The sequence below is a fragment of the Lutra lutra genome, chromosome 4 (assembly GCF_902655055.1).
Source record: "Lutra lutra chromosome 4, mLutLut1.2, whole genome shotgun sequence".
In the NCBI taxonomy this organism is placed as follows: domain Eukaryota; kingdom Metazoa; phylum Chordata; class Mammalia; order Carnivora; family Mustelidae; genus Lutra; species Lutra lutra.
This window is the reverse complement of record NC_062281.1, coordinates 177,089,532-177,103,918: the sequence shown is the minus strand read 5'-3', so window position 1 is coordinate 177,103,918 and position 14,387 is coordinate 177,089,532. Positions and strand designations below refer to the sequence as shown.

General features: G+C 49.6%; 1 long non-coding RNA gene across 1 annotated transcript; it reads right to left on the bottom strand.

Annotated features, from left to right (window-relative positions):
- Positions 1-1,935: 1,935 nt before the first annotated feature.
- Positions 1,936-13,983, bottom strand: LOC125096743 (uncharacterized). Its single transcript, XR_007126373.1, has 3 exons — positions 13,782-13,983; positions 3,335-3,464; positions 1,936-1,955 (listed from the first exon to the last, which is right to left on the bottom strand). It is a non-coding gene; the product is annotated as an uncharacterized LOC125096743 (long non-coding RNA).
- Between the last annotated feature and the right edge of the window lie 404 nt (positions 13,984-14,387).

Sequence of the window (14,387 nt, the reverse complement as noted above, 5' to 3'; positions counted from 1 at the left end):
ATGGGTATGACCGGTAGTGGGAGGAGGGAATCAGAAAGGCAGAGGCCAGATCCCACCCTGTAAGCTTTCCCCGGGGAATTGGAAAGTTTTGAGTTACCAGGAGACCACAAAAGGTGTTTTTCTTCCTTACTTTAAAAAAGAAAAGAAGAGGAAGAAAGGGAAGGGTTAGTAGAGACATGCTCATATAGAATTACTAGAAAATCCAGAGCTTAGGCATCTCGCCCCATGCCACACCTAGAGTCACGGAGGCTTCCTTGGGGGGGGATTTCAGGAATCAAATGATAGAAATGGCTGTCCTGACCGCAGGTGAGTCTCCCTGAAGCCAGTTCTAGCACTCCCTCTCTCACAATTTAGCAAACCTAGAAGTAAGTCTACCTGTGGAGAGAATAAGGGAGAGAAAGTTTCCAGTAATTCTGTCTTCGGAAGGGAGATGGGCCTCAGGCGAGAGGGTCCTGGAACGCTTCAGAGGGGCGACCTTTGATCTTATCTTTACCTTTTTCCTTTCTTTTCCTTTTTTCTTTTCTTTTCTTTTTTCTTTTCTCTTCTTCTTCTTTTTTAATGTTTTCAAGTGGCAGAGGGAGGGTACGCAGGAGGAGAGGGGACAGGTGGATTAAAGTCCCCGGCATATGATGAGGGTGGCAGGAAGGCTCTGGAGTGCTCACCTACTGAGTTCGGAAACCATTGTCTGTCCCCCTGGATTCGGAGGCAGCCCTCTCTGAACCCCGGAGGAGGTGCAGTTCCGAACTCGGCCAGCAGGCGGGGCACCGCTCCCATTCTTGGAGCCGCCGTGGTTCCAGCGTGACCTCCCAGGGCTGTGGGGTCGGAGAGGAAGCCAAGAGGAAGAAGACCGGTCTGGCTCCTGGTCGCGCGCACCCTTCTCGCATTTCGTGTATGTTATTCCCCTTCATTCTCCCAACAGCTCTGAGAGGAAGTTCACAGCCGGGGAACTCGAGGCTCTGGGAGAGTTACACGCTGGCAAGTGGTAGAACAGGGATTCAAGCCTGGGCCTGGTGTTTTGGACTCTGAAGGGCACAAGGAAGCTCCTGACCTGGGTTGCTGCCCTGTCCGGGCATGGGGTGTGTGTGAGACTGGAGCTTGGGCCTGGGCCCTTTCTAATTTTTCTCCCTCTTGATGTCCTACTGTGGCCAGGACACGGGGGTTCAAGAGCATCCAGCTCTGGGGCCCCCAAACAGACCAGATTCGGCCACTCACCACTGACAAAATCCAAAAGCAGAGGGATGAGTAGTGGCGGGACAAGAAAGGCATTTACTGGGGCTCCAGGGTGGCTCAGTGGCTTGAGCTGCTGCCTTCCACTCTAGTCATGATCTCAGGGTCCTGGGATCAAGCCCCACATCAGGGTCTCTGCTCAGCAGGGAGTCTGCTTCTCTCTCTCATGTTCCCTCTGTGCTCTCTCTCTCTCTCTCAAATAAATAAATAAAATCTTTAGGGGGGGGGATTTATTCAGTGAGGCGACACCGGAAATACAGGGGACTAGTGTCCCAAAGACTTTATCCCAAGTGCCAAAGTGCCAGGCTTATATTAGGAGAATGTGGGACAGGGGCCAGTGGGTCCAAGCAGGGGGACAGTGAAGGTTAGTCAGGTCCACCATTGTCTTGGGGTCACGGGGTCTTGCTGGCTCAGGGCTGTCCTTATTGCTTGAGGGGTAGTTCCGGTTCCCTCAGGCTAGGCTTTGCCTGCTCAGTCTTTCACCTGAGTTAAGAGATAAGCTGAAGGGGCACCTGGATGGCTCAGTGGGTTAAAGCCTCTGCTTTCGGTTCAGGTCATGATCCCAGAGTCCTGGGATGGAGCCCCTCATCCCGCATCGGGTTCTCTGCTCAGCAGGGAGCCTGCCTCCTCCTCTCTCTCTTTGCCTGCCTCTCTGCCTACTTGTGATCTCTGTCTGTCAAATAAATAAATAAAATCTTAAAAAAAAAAAAAAGGTAAGCTGGAAGGAACTTAGAAAGTTTGGGGTCAAAATGGAGGTAACACGAGGCCTCTTTACTCCTGTCTCCCATCTCTGGTGTCTTCTTCCAGCTGGGCTCTCTCTACCCCTAGGCCAGGGGGACCGAACCACACACACTATTGCACCTTAGCCAGGGGACAAGGTTACTCATACCTACAAGCAGATGAGCAGAGCAGCCGTGCAAGGAGCTCTCAGGAGAGAGCCTCTGCTGCCCAGGTCTCCCAGCCCGCCCATCCGGGCACCAGAGCCTGTCTGCCCTCCCTGCAGCTATGCCCTCCTACTGACGGTCAAGCCCGCCCTCTCCTGGGCCCATTACTGAGCACTCAAGCTCAGACCACTCTAGACCTTCTCTTGACTCCCTTTCCCCACCAGCTACCTCAGCTTCCTTCCATTTCTCTGCTGGGCTTTGCTGTCCAACTCCTGGAAAGAATGATCTTCTCTTGCTGCATCAGCTTCCTCTCTTCCACTTCTTCCTGCATCCACTCCTGGCAGGCTTCAGCCCCAACACTCCATCAGAACCTCACCTGCTTATATACCCTGGTCAGTCACGTCACAATCACTGCTCCTCCTAGAATACTCCAGAAGCTGCCCCTTACCTCCAGAGGAAGACCCAATCTTTCCACTGCAAGTCTGGCCCTACTCCGCACCCGCCCCCAATACCTCTCAGTTTTCCTACCTCTCCCCGCCTTGCTGACACTGATGCGGCCACCCTGGGGTGGGGGGCTGGCTGGTCCCCCAACCCTACCCCTGTGGCTAGGACTCTTCCCCAGATGTCAGCATGGCCCACTCCCTCACTGCCTTCAAGTCGTGAAAGATGAAAGCAGGCCTTGTCCTCTAGGAGCTGGCCTGGCACTCACCGCTGGGCCTTGGTGTCCTCTTATCGAACAGTTTCACAGCACATCCACATCAGAAAAAGCCCTGCTCTGTCGATGATGAACACAAACAGGACCACTCTGTAACCAGGTCTGAACACAGACAAAACATGAACATAGCCCAGACCACAAAAAGGACCACCATCTTTATGATGGGTTGACTTGTGGTCCCAAAAGGTGTGTCCACCCAGAACCTCAGAATGTGACCTTCCTCGGAAAAAGAGTCTTTGCCATGTAATTAAAGGATAAGGTAGGGATCTTGAAATGAGATCACCTGGATTAGAATGGGCATTGAATCCAATGACAAATGTCCTTCTAAGGAACAGAAGGGAGGAGAGACACACAGAGGGGGAGGCACACAAGGATGGTACAGAGATTGGTATGACATGTCTACAAGGCAAGGAATACCAGGGATTGCCAGCAGCCCCCAGAAGCCAGGAGCGAGGCATGGGACAGGTTCTCCCCCAGAGGCTCCAGAAGAAACCAACCCTGCCAATACCTTGATATGCCCTTCCAGCCTCCGGTCTCCAGGCCTGGGAACGGCCACATTAGTGCCACCATAAGCCATCCAGCGTGTGTGATTTGTTATAGCAAACCCTGGAAAGGAATGCACTCTCCTATGCCGGCTCCTAGGAGAGGGTGTTGCTTCTTACCAAAGACAGCTGTGGCCTTGGCCGGGTTTCCCGTCCTTCTAGATAGAGTTTATTAGGATCCCCAGGAGTGGAATTGGCCTGGTTTCCTGAAAGCATCCAATCTAGAGTCAAGCCCTGCTTCCATCAGTGCCCCCAAATCCCCTACCCCAAGCTCAAATCCTACAGCAATGCCTTCCTAACCCTCCCTCACCGAGTCACCTGTAATCTCTGTGGAACTTGCAGTCCCTTGCTCCCGAGTCATAAATCCAACTTGCTAACTGTCCTGTGTTCCCAGCCTTCTGTGGCTGGAGGGCACTGACAAAGTCTTCACCCAAATGCCGGCCCACCTCCCTCTCTCCTACCCCCTCCCCTTCTCCGTTTCCCCCTGCCTCTCCCCACCTTGTCCCACACTAGGTCACCTTAGTGACTTTCTCTGTGCTGTTTGTGGTCTGTCTCCCCCCACTCCCCAACTGAATGTGAACTCCACCACGGGGCAGGGATTGTTTGTCCGTTTTGTTCCTGGACCTATTCAAAATGGCGAGAACCCAGCCCTCCCTGGGCACTTGGGGTAAGACTTGTTGAGTGAGGGAATGGGAGCTGGGCCAGGAGCAAGCCCACGGAGCTGCTAACCAGTCTGGCCATCGAGAAAGCTTCCCTGGAAGGGCCCAGAGGGGCTGGGACTGGATGAGTAAACAGACGTGATCCAGGCACGAGAGTGGGCTTTTTGAGAATATTCTGGCACGGGTGAGAAGCCTGGGGAGACAAGGGGTTACTTCAAGTTGGAGGATAATGAGCACTTCAAGGTGGCTGAAGAGGAGATTCTGGAAAAATCAAGCTAACAGACAAGGCTGAGAGCTGTCAGGGGCCGGGATGTGAGAGGCCAGGTCATGGGGCAGCGGACTGTGCTGGGAGCAAGTGAGCTTGGGAAGGCCAAGGGCATGCCTGCTGGAGGGTGAAATGCCCTTAGCTAGGTCACTGGCAGCTGGAGAGAAGGGGCAGGGTCTGGGGAGAAGGGAGAAAGCCCAGGGTGAATCCTGGGTGTCTGGTTTGGGCATCTGGGGGTACGGAGGTCCCATTCACCACGGAGGAGAACACACGTCTGGAGTTCAAGGTTGGACTGGAGACCAGGCTTGGCAGATGACAATGAAGGCACAGAGGGGGATTCCAAAGACTTCTACCAGAGAAGCCATAGCGGGAAGGGCTTCTGGGAAGGGTGGAGGGAGGCCTACTTCTCTCCTCCTTTCTGTCTGGGGCTTGGGGTCACTTGCTGGGACAGAGGGCTCCTGTCTCTGCTAATGAGTAATTCACTGCTTCAAGCTTCTTTCTGCTTCTTTCGAAAGTGGGGGTGGAGTGGGGGGGACTGGAGGGGGATAGTAGGGGTGGGAGTTTCTGCGATGCACCAGCCCAGACAGAGGCAGCAGTGGCCACTCTGGAACCAGAGCCCCACCTGGAGGTGGAGAGAGTGCTCTGGCCCTGGGACTCGGGCCCTGTTGTTCTGGGAAAGCACATTATCGGGGCTGAAGTGGGCAGTCACCAGAGGAAGTCCAGCCACCATCGGCAGTCCACAGGCAGCAGGGCTGGGGGCGAGCCTGGCACAGGCTGGCACGGTCCCTCCTCGTCCCAATGGCCCCAGCCCCCAGCCCCCAGCTCCCCCACAACCCCCACCTGAGCCGGAGGCAGCCCTACCCATGTGGGAAAGGGCGGGTGCTCTAACCCAGAGCCCATGGGCTCCATCTCCAGCCACCATGCTGCCTCCTAAATGCCTTTCTGGTCTGCCTCCTGTCCCCTCGCCTGCCAGGCCTGGTGGGTCCTTACCCCCACTCTCTGAGCCCAGCAACAGCCTCCTCAGAGCTGTCCCTGCTTTCCACGCCCTCTTGCTCACCTCCACCAGAATCTTGCTAAAGTGCAATTCACCTCATTCAGTGAATCAGAGACTCATTCCCCAAACCTTTGGGTTAAAGGCCAAACTCCTTTCTGGAGCTTTGCAGGGCCTGTTCCTACCAAAAAACTTCTTTTCAGTTCCTCAGTGTGTATCCTTCCTGCTGCCCTCCCCCTTGATCTCTCACTCAGTCTCCACCTCCCATCACTTCCTCTGGGCAGCCTTCTCTGGTCCCAGGGTGCGGAAGGGTCTGCTTGTGTAACTCACACCGGCTGGGTTTTCCCCCACCTGGGAGCCCAGAGGACAGAGACTGGAAGCCCCGTTCACCACGATTTCCCAGCAAACTCACAGGGGGCCAGAAATAGAGATGGTTATGGAGCTCTTCCAACCCCCTTTCTTCCCTGGATCCTTGGATCCTGCCCCACGGGGAAAGCAGGTTCTTCCCAGCTAGAAGAAACAGGCTGAGTCGTGATGCTGTGTCCTTTCGCTTGTGACCCCAGAAGGCATCAGCCCTGAGTCCAATGGACCTCCCACTGGTGCTGGGAGGAGAGAGACATCACCAATCTGAAGTCACATTTCCGCAAGACTCCCAAACCCTTGAGGAAGTAAGGTTGATGAGGGAGCAGGAGGCTTGCTGAAAACAAAGCAAAAGCTGGCGCCTTGCACCCCCTCTCCACCCACTCCCCTCCGGTAATATGTGTCACATTCCTCAGACACCCCTGACTGCCATAAATGAGAAACAAATAGTTAACTTGCAGAAATCACAATCTGCAAGACAGAGTCTCCCTTGGTTTACAAATGTCCTTGAGATTTACAACAAGGAAGTTACCTTATCAATAGCTCAATTTCCAGAGGCACATAACTCAGTTCCTCAAGCCCTAATGTCACCCTCCCCTCCATAAAAACTGAAGGAGGCTGAGGTAGAAGGAAAAGTAAATAAAGTTAAATTTCTTTTAAACCTAAAACTCACTAACAAGGATGCTTGATAGCAGGAATGTGACATTCCACCAGGAGACTCCCAATTGTCTTTATGTTAGTGCCTCATTAGAGAGAAAGCGGCCTTGGCTTGATAGTAACCAGGCCTTCAATATCCTGACAGTCTTCTTTACCCCAATAGCCCTTCTGAACACCCCTTTGTCTTCACCTACCCAACTCCTGTGTATATAACCAGCCACTCCTCACATGCCCGGCGCAGCATCTCCGCCTGCCCACGGGTCCTGTCCCCGTGCTCTAATAAACCTCTTTGCACCAAAGACGTCTTAAGAATTCTTTCTTAGCCGTTGGCTCCGAACCTCACCCCACTGAACCTCACCTAGGTTCAAGAACTTCATCAAGGAGATAAGGAGGCAGGGCACAGGTTCCTGTGGAGACGCACAAGAGAGGATGAGGAAGGGACCTTTCCCTTCTCCGAGCCGCACAGAGGGGTGGTTCGAACCTGGGATCCTGGCTCAGTCCCTTCCTGACTGCAGGACTTGGCACATACCGCTTTATCTTTCTAGGTGGCAGTTTTCCCATCTGTAAAATGGAAAGAAGATCATTTACCCCTCGGGCTATTTGCAGGCTTCATGAAACAATGCACAGAAAGCCGCTGGCACAGTGCCTGGGCTTGGTGAGCCAAGTTCCCCTTCCTGGGCCTTCTCAAGGCCTCATGTATATGCAAATTCAAGTTTGTGCATTGCCTGGCAGGGGATGGATGGGGCAGACCCAGTGGAGGGGGAAGAGGACCACAAGGCAGAGTACTGGGGGCCGTCTCTGTGCTGTGCGACAGGTTCCTGGGGCTGAGGAAGACGGAGAAGTCCTAATGAGAGGGAGAGGGGTCTCTGACCTACTTCAGTCCCCTTTCCTTACAGCTGGGGAAACTGAGGCTAAGAGTGAGCAGCAGCTGTTGTTGCCCGAGTATCACTCAGAGCCAGGTTTGGTACCGCAGCTTTCCTGAACTTTCTGCAATGAATGCAAGTTTTGCCCCTCTCTGGAAGCCAGGCCAAGAGAATCATGGTGGTGAGGCCACACGCTTTAGACTCAGGCAATTCCTTGGCTCAAGGTCACAAGGAAGAGGCTGTTGTGTGACAAGCCAAGAACCCAGGGCTCCAGACTCCCTGGAACCCTTTCTTCTGCCCCAGAAAGTGTCATCCTCCCAGGATCTGGAGGAAGGCATGGGGGCTGGGGGAATGAGGGCTGATCCCATCCCAGAATCCTCCCATTATCTGTTCAAGGAATGCTAGGAAATAGGCAAAGAAGAGACATGCCCAGCTCTCATGGAGAAAATCTGCCAGAACAGAATGTGTCTCTGTGGCAAGAGGATTAGTTTAGGCTGATTTTTTTTTTTTTTTTTTTTAGATTTATTTATTTTTTTGACAGAGAGAGAGAGAGAGAGATCACAAGCAGGCAGAGAGAGAGGGGGAAGCAAGCTCCCCGCTGAGCAGAGAGCCCGGTGCAGGGCTTGATACTAGGACCCTGAGATCATGACCTGAGCCAAAGGCAGAAGCTTAACCCACTAAGCCACCCAGGTTCCCCTAGGCTAATTATTTTTATGAAACAGAAAACTCAAGAAGTTTTTCTTCTTGCCTCTCCCCCAACTCTTTAAAAGGATTTTGATGGAAGACCTGTTCCAGGAAGGGAGCTATCACCAAAGATAACTACAATATAATATAAACCTGGTGTGGTAGACAGGGAGGAGCCTAGGAAAGTCTGCTTGTGAAAATTCCTCTCTAGGCCCCATTGTTTCTGTAGGCACCCCCACCCCAAACCTTTGTTTACCAAACATTTACTCTTTCTCACCTTCCTGTGAATTGTCTTCCTTCTCTTTGAAGTTCCAGACTACTAAACCCTTCTTTTTAGCTCCTGATGGCCCATAGACCTTAACTGCCTGACTGGGTCTCATATTCTTATGGCGTTGCCATAGATAACAAGATTACATTTGATTTTCTGTTGATCTGTCTCCTGTCAATTTAATTCTTAGACTATCCAGAAAATCTTGAATGGTAGATGAGAATTTTTTCCTTCCCAGCACAGCCTGCCAGGGAAGAGATGCTAAGAAAAGAAATCACAAGTAAAGGTCACATTGTAACCATGAGGAGGGCTGTGGAGAAGGGGTTCCTGGTACTGTACTGGGTGATCTAAGGGACCATACCATGTCTGTGGGAGGGTCAGGAAGCCTTCTTGAGGATGTGATGCTTAGGCTGAGACCCAGGATGGAAAGGTTACTAGGAAATCTGTATCTTGGTCTCTATATCCTGTTCCTGACAGAGGGCTCCTAAGCCCTTATAAATTCCTAAGTGGAGGCACCTGGCTGGCTCAGTCAGTGGATCATGAGACTCTTGATCTCAGGGTTGTGTGTTCAAGCCCCAGGCTGGGCCTAGAGATTACTTTAAAAAATTCCTTAGTGAGAAGAGCACTAGGAGCATCTTTGTTCTATGGAGGGGAATCTGGGTGGGCTCCTGGATGACTCCTGGAGGGGGCTGGTCACCAGAGGGGCCAAACCATGACTAGAAGCTTAGAATTTTCAGCCTCTGTGGCCCCCCACTTTTCCAAGGAAAGGAGAGGGGCTGGAAACAGACTTACTACCCGATCAGGCCTATGGGAAGCCTCCATAAAATCCCAATAGTACAGGAAGGTGTGAACACATCCACACCAGGAAAGTGTTATACCCCAACTCTTTAGGGATAGAAGTTCCTGCACTTGGGACCTTCCCACACCTTGTCCTTTATATCTCTTCAACTGAGTGCTCATCTGGATCCGTTATTACATCCTTTAATAAACTGATAAGTGTAAGCAAGTGTTTCCCTGAGTTCTGTGAGCCACTCTAACAGATTAATCAAACCTAAGGAGAGGGTCATTTTCCAATCCATGGCCAGTTGGTCAGAAGCACAAGTGATGACCTGGGTTTGCAACTGACATATGAAGTGAAGGAGGGGGTCAGTTCCATGGGACTGAACCCTTACCCTGAAGCTCTCTCTGGGTAGATAGTGTTAGAATTGAGTTGAATGGTAAGACCCATCTGGTGTCACAGGGAATTAGTTGAGTTGGAGGAAATGTCCTGGGAAGATTTTCCTTACACCGTTACCTTACACAGTTACTCAGGCAAGAAGGTCATGTGTATCCTAGGCAGATGGAATGTCATATGCAAAGGTCCTGTGATGGGAAGAAGTACAATACAATCTAGTAAAATGCTCCAGGTTTGCCTTTTCAAGCATGTGAAGTAGAGACATCTTATTTCCCTTTTCTTCTCCAAAATCACTCCCTACCCATATACACACACTTACAGGATGAGAAGAACAAGAAACAGAAACTACCTTCTAGGAAGATACTTCTAGGAAGTTACCTCAAACTATATTATTGTAGAAAAGCATCAAATGCTCTGTATTCCAGTATTGTTGAATAATGGAATTATTAAATAATTGTGTTTTTTTTTCTAGTTCTAAGACTTGGCCTCCTTAGGTCAATGAAATTCCAATGTCTGGCTGTAAGAACGAAAATCTTCCTAATGAACAAAAACTGTGAAAACAAGCCTCAGAAAGATGAGAAGGTACCTGTCCTTTGTGTCCTGAAGCTGTAGAAACAGAAATATTTATTATACTCCATCATAAAAATGAGCTTAAGGATCAGACATGATAGGGGTCAAAACAAGAACTTTCATAAAAGTATCCATCTTAAAAAAAAAAAGTATTCATCTTGTTTTCCTGTCCAATACAGGAATTTGATTTTGTTCATTAAAAACGTGTTAGTTTTATTAATATAAATCTGTCCTTGCACAAGAGAGTCTTTTTTTTTTTTAAATTTACTTATTTATTTATGAAGAGAGAGAAAAGAGCACAAGCAGTGGGGAGAGGCAAAAAGGAGGCACAGCACCCAACTGGGGGTGGGTAGGAACTTGATCCCAGGCCTTGGAGATCATGACCCGAGCTGAAATCAAGAGTCAGCTGCCTGGGGCATCCGAGTGGCTCAGTCAGTTGGGCATCTGCCTTTGGCTAGGGTAGTGGCCCCGCAGGGGACTTCCTGCTCAGTAGGCCGTCTGCCTCTCTGCCCCTCCCCCCACTCATGCATCCGCACTCTCTCTCTCTGAAATAAATAAATAAAATCTTAAAAAAAAAAAAGTGTTGGCTGCTTACCTGACTGAGCCACCCAGGTGCCGCTGCACAAGAGAATCTTGAAAGATGACCATTTCACATTGTACAACACTCTGTGGATGTAACTTTAAATCCAAAAATAAGCCTGAAGCTTTGCACAGTGGCAGGATCATGGGCAATGAGGTTTATTAGAGGCGCGATGATTGCTAATTGAAAACAAAAATAAGGGCGCCTGGGTGGCTCAGTCAGTTAAGTGGCTGCCTTTGGCTCAGGTCATGATCTCAGGGTCCTGGAATCGGGCCCCACACCAGGCTCTCTGCTCAGCAGGGAGCCTGCTTCCCCCTCTCCCTCTGCCTGCTGCTCTGCCTACTTAGGATCTCTCTCTCTCTCTCTTTGTGTCCAATAAATAAAACCTTAAAAAAAATTAAAACAAAAAAAGAAAACAAAAATAAGCCTGTGATGGTAACTGGCTATCTTCATTGATAACTTGGTCTATGATAATTATGTTACAAATGTTATCTCTTAGTTACTTCTAAGCCTTTTTCTTTGGAGGGGTGGGTCAAAGCAGAAGACAATCCTTGGCAACTCCCTCTTTCTCACATGATATGTAATACTCATGAAGACCAGAATGAATAAAAAATGCAATTTTTCTTTTTTTAGATTTTATTTTTATGTAATCTCTATACACCCAATGTGGGGCTTAAACTCACAACCCTGAGTTCCAGACTTACACCCTCCACTAACCAAGTCAGCCAGGCACCCCTCAAAAATACAATTTTTTTTTAAAAGATTTATTTATTTATTTATTTATTTGACAGAGAGAGATCACAAGTAGGCAGAGAGGCAGGCAGAGAGAGAGAGAGAGAGAGGGAAGCAGGCTCCCTGCTGAGCAGAGAGCCCGATGCGGGACTCGATCCCAGGACCCTGAGATCATGACCTGAGCCGAAGGCAGCGGCTTAACCCACTGAGCCACCCAGGTGCCCCTCAAAAATACAATTTTAAAGAAGTTCTTGTAAATTAAAAATATAAAAGCAGAAACTATTAGAAGTAGAAGAATGGTTAGAAGATGAAGTCTGAAATTTCCTAAAAATTTCCTAGAATATAGAACAAGAGGGCAGGAGATAAAGAAGTGGCCCAGAAGATACAACATATATTTAAAGGAGCTCCTGAAAGAAAAAAAAAAAAACAAAAAACCAGAAAACAAACAGAAAAGCAAGGAAGTTTCTAGAACTGAGGGGTGTGAGTTACCAGATTAAAAATATCCAGGGCTCCTGGGTGGCTCAGTGGGTTAAGCCGCTGCCTTCGGCTCAGGTCATGATCTTAGGGTCCTGGGATCGAGTCCCGCATCGGGCTCTCTGCTCAGCAAGAAGCCTGCTTCCCTCTCTCTCTCTGCCTGCCTCTCTGTCTACTTGTGATCTCTCTCTGCCAAATAAATAAATAAAATCTTAAAAAAAAAAAAATATCCATAGGTGCCCAGAAGCAAGAATGGAAGACCCGCAGATGGCTGAATGTGTGAAATGAGCCTCAGGGACTGAGAGAAGACTCCCAGCCTTCATACTCAAGGGATCTAGGATAAGAATGACCTTGGAATTCCCAACAGCAAACACGTTACTACAAGACCATGGAGCCATGCTTCCACATTTGGGGGGAACAGTGCTTACAACCTGTACCTCAATACCAGCCAGATCACTGTTGAAGAATAAATGATGCTAGGAGTGCCTGGGTGGCTCAGTGGGTTAAAGCCTCTGCCTTTGGCTCAGGTCATGATCCCAGGCTCTTGGGATTGAGCTCAGCAGGAAGCCTGCTTCTCTTACTCTCTCTCTGCCTGCCTCTCTGCCTACTTAGGATCTCTGTCTTTCAAATAAATAAATACAATCTTTAAAAAAAAGACTTGTTTTTAAAAAAAAAAGACTTATAAGAATAAACGATGCTATCTATTGGATTTAGGTTTAGAAACAGATGATTTTTTTTAAGATTGTGATAAAATACACATAACATAAAATTCGCCATCTTAACCATCTAAGAAATTTTATTTATCTATCTATCTATCTATATTCATTTAGAGCATGTGTGTGTGGTGGGAAGGGACAGAGGGAGAAGGAGTAGGGGGAATTTTAAGCAGGCTCCACTGTGGAGCCCGATGCCAGGCTCCATCTCATGACCCTGAGATCATGACCTGAGCCGAAATCAAGAGTCAGATGCTTAACCTACTGGGCCACCCAGGCATCCCTAAAAAAAATTTTTTAAAGTAATCTCTACACCCAACATAGGGCTTGAACTCACAGCCCCAAGATCAAGCGACATATGCTCTTCCAACTGAGCCAGCCACATACTGCCCATCTCAACCATTTTTCTTCCTGAAGATTTTATTTATTTGTTTACTTGAGAGAGAGCAGGAGAGGAGCTGAGGGAGAGGGACAAGCTGCCTCTGCACTGAGCATGGAGCCCCACGTGGGGCTCAGTCTCAGGACCCAGAGATTAGGACCTGAGCCAAAAATCAAGAGTCTGACAGTGAACCTCCCCCCTCCCCCACCCCCACCCCCACCAGCCATTTTTAACTACGGACTTAGTGATGTTAAGTACATTCACACTGTGATACAACCAATCCCCAGAACTTTTTCATCTTGCAAAACTGAAACTCAATCTCGTTAAACAACAACTCCTTATTTTCCCTCCCTGTAGTTCCCGGCAGCCACATTTTACCTTCTTTTTTTTTTTTTTTAAAGATTTTATTTATTTATTTGACAGAGAGATCACAAGCAGGCAGAGAGGCAGGCAGAGAGAGAGAGAGAGAGAGGGAAGCAGGCTCCCTGCTGAGCAGAGAGCCCGATGCGGGCCTCGATCCCAGGACTCTGAGATCATGACCTGAGCCGAAGGCAGCGGCTTAACCCACTGAGCCACCCAGGCGCCCCCACATTTTACCTTCTTTATGAAGTTGGCTCCTCTAGGTATCTCCTAGACGGACTTATTTCACCAAGCATAATATCCTCAAGGTTCATGCTTGTTGAAGCACGTGTCAGGATTTCATCCTTTTTTATGGCTGAAGAATATTCCACTCTACGTGTGTCCATTCATCTGCGGATGGACACTTGGATTTCTTCCACCTCCTGGTTATTATGAATAACGCCACCATGAGCATTGTTGTGCGAATAGCTATTTGAGTCCCTGTTTTCAATTCTTTTGGGCATATACACACCAGAAGTGGGGTTGCTGGATCATACAGTAACTCTATTTTTAATATTTTGATAAAGAGACCACTTTTCATTTAACTTCTGCTGCAAGGAGACAGCAGTCCCAGGCTTCTCTCCTCTAGCCCAGAAAGCCTGATCCCTGCCTCAGAAGGGAGCCCCGGTACTTCCCTCTGCTCACCAGCGAAGCAGGTGCTGTGGTCCCTTTGCAGAGAGGAGCAGGTGGTCTGGCCTCCATCAGGTCCCAGTTAGGAAGTACAGGGCCAGAAAGCTCTCTGGGCTCAAACCCACTTCCCCAGGCTGGAGGCTGATGGTTTCACTTTTTGGTCTGTTCCTTCCTGGGCTCTCCCCCAATTTGAGACCTAGTCAGTTCCCTGGCCCGAGGAGCTCCTGCCCAGCCGTCCCCAGCAGCTACTTTCCCTCCCTTCTTCCCCTCTTCCTCTCTCCTCCAGTCTCCTCTCCTCCCCATCCTCCCCCTCTCTACCTCTCTTTCCTCTGTCTCCTCCCTTCTCCCTTCCCCTCTCATATTTCCTCTCCTCCCCTCTCCTTTCTCTCTTCCCCTCACCTTCTCTGTCCCCTTCTTTCTCTCCTCTCCTTCCCCCTCCTTTTTTCTCTGCCCCTCATCCTTCTCCCCTCTCTCATGCCCTGCCCCTCCTCCTCTTTCCCCCCAACACTGGGGGCTGTGAAAACTCCTTCGCCTACCCCTGCTTCACAAGGTCTAGAAGGTAAGGTTTGAAGGACTTTCTCATCACACAGAGCCTGACAGCCCTTCAAAGCTTCACAACCA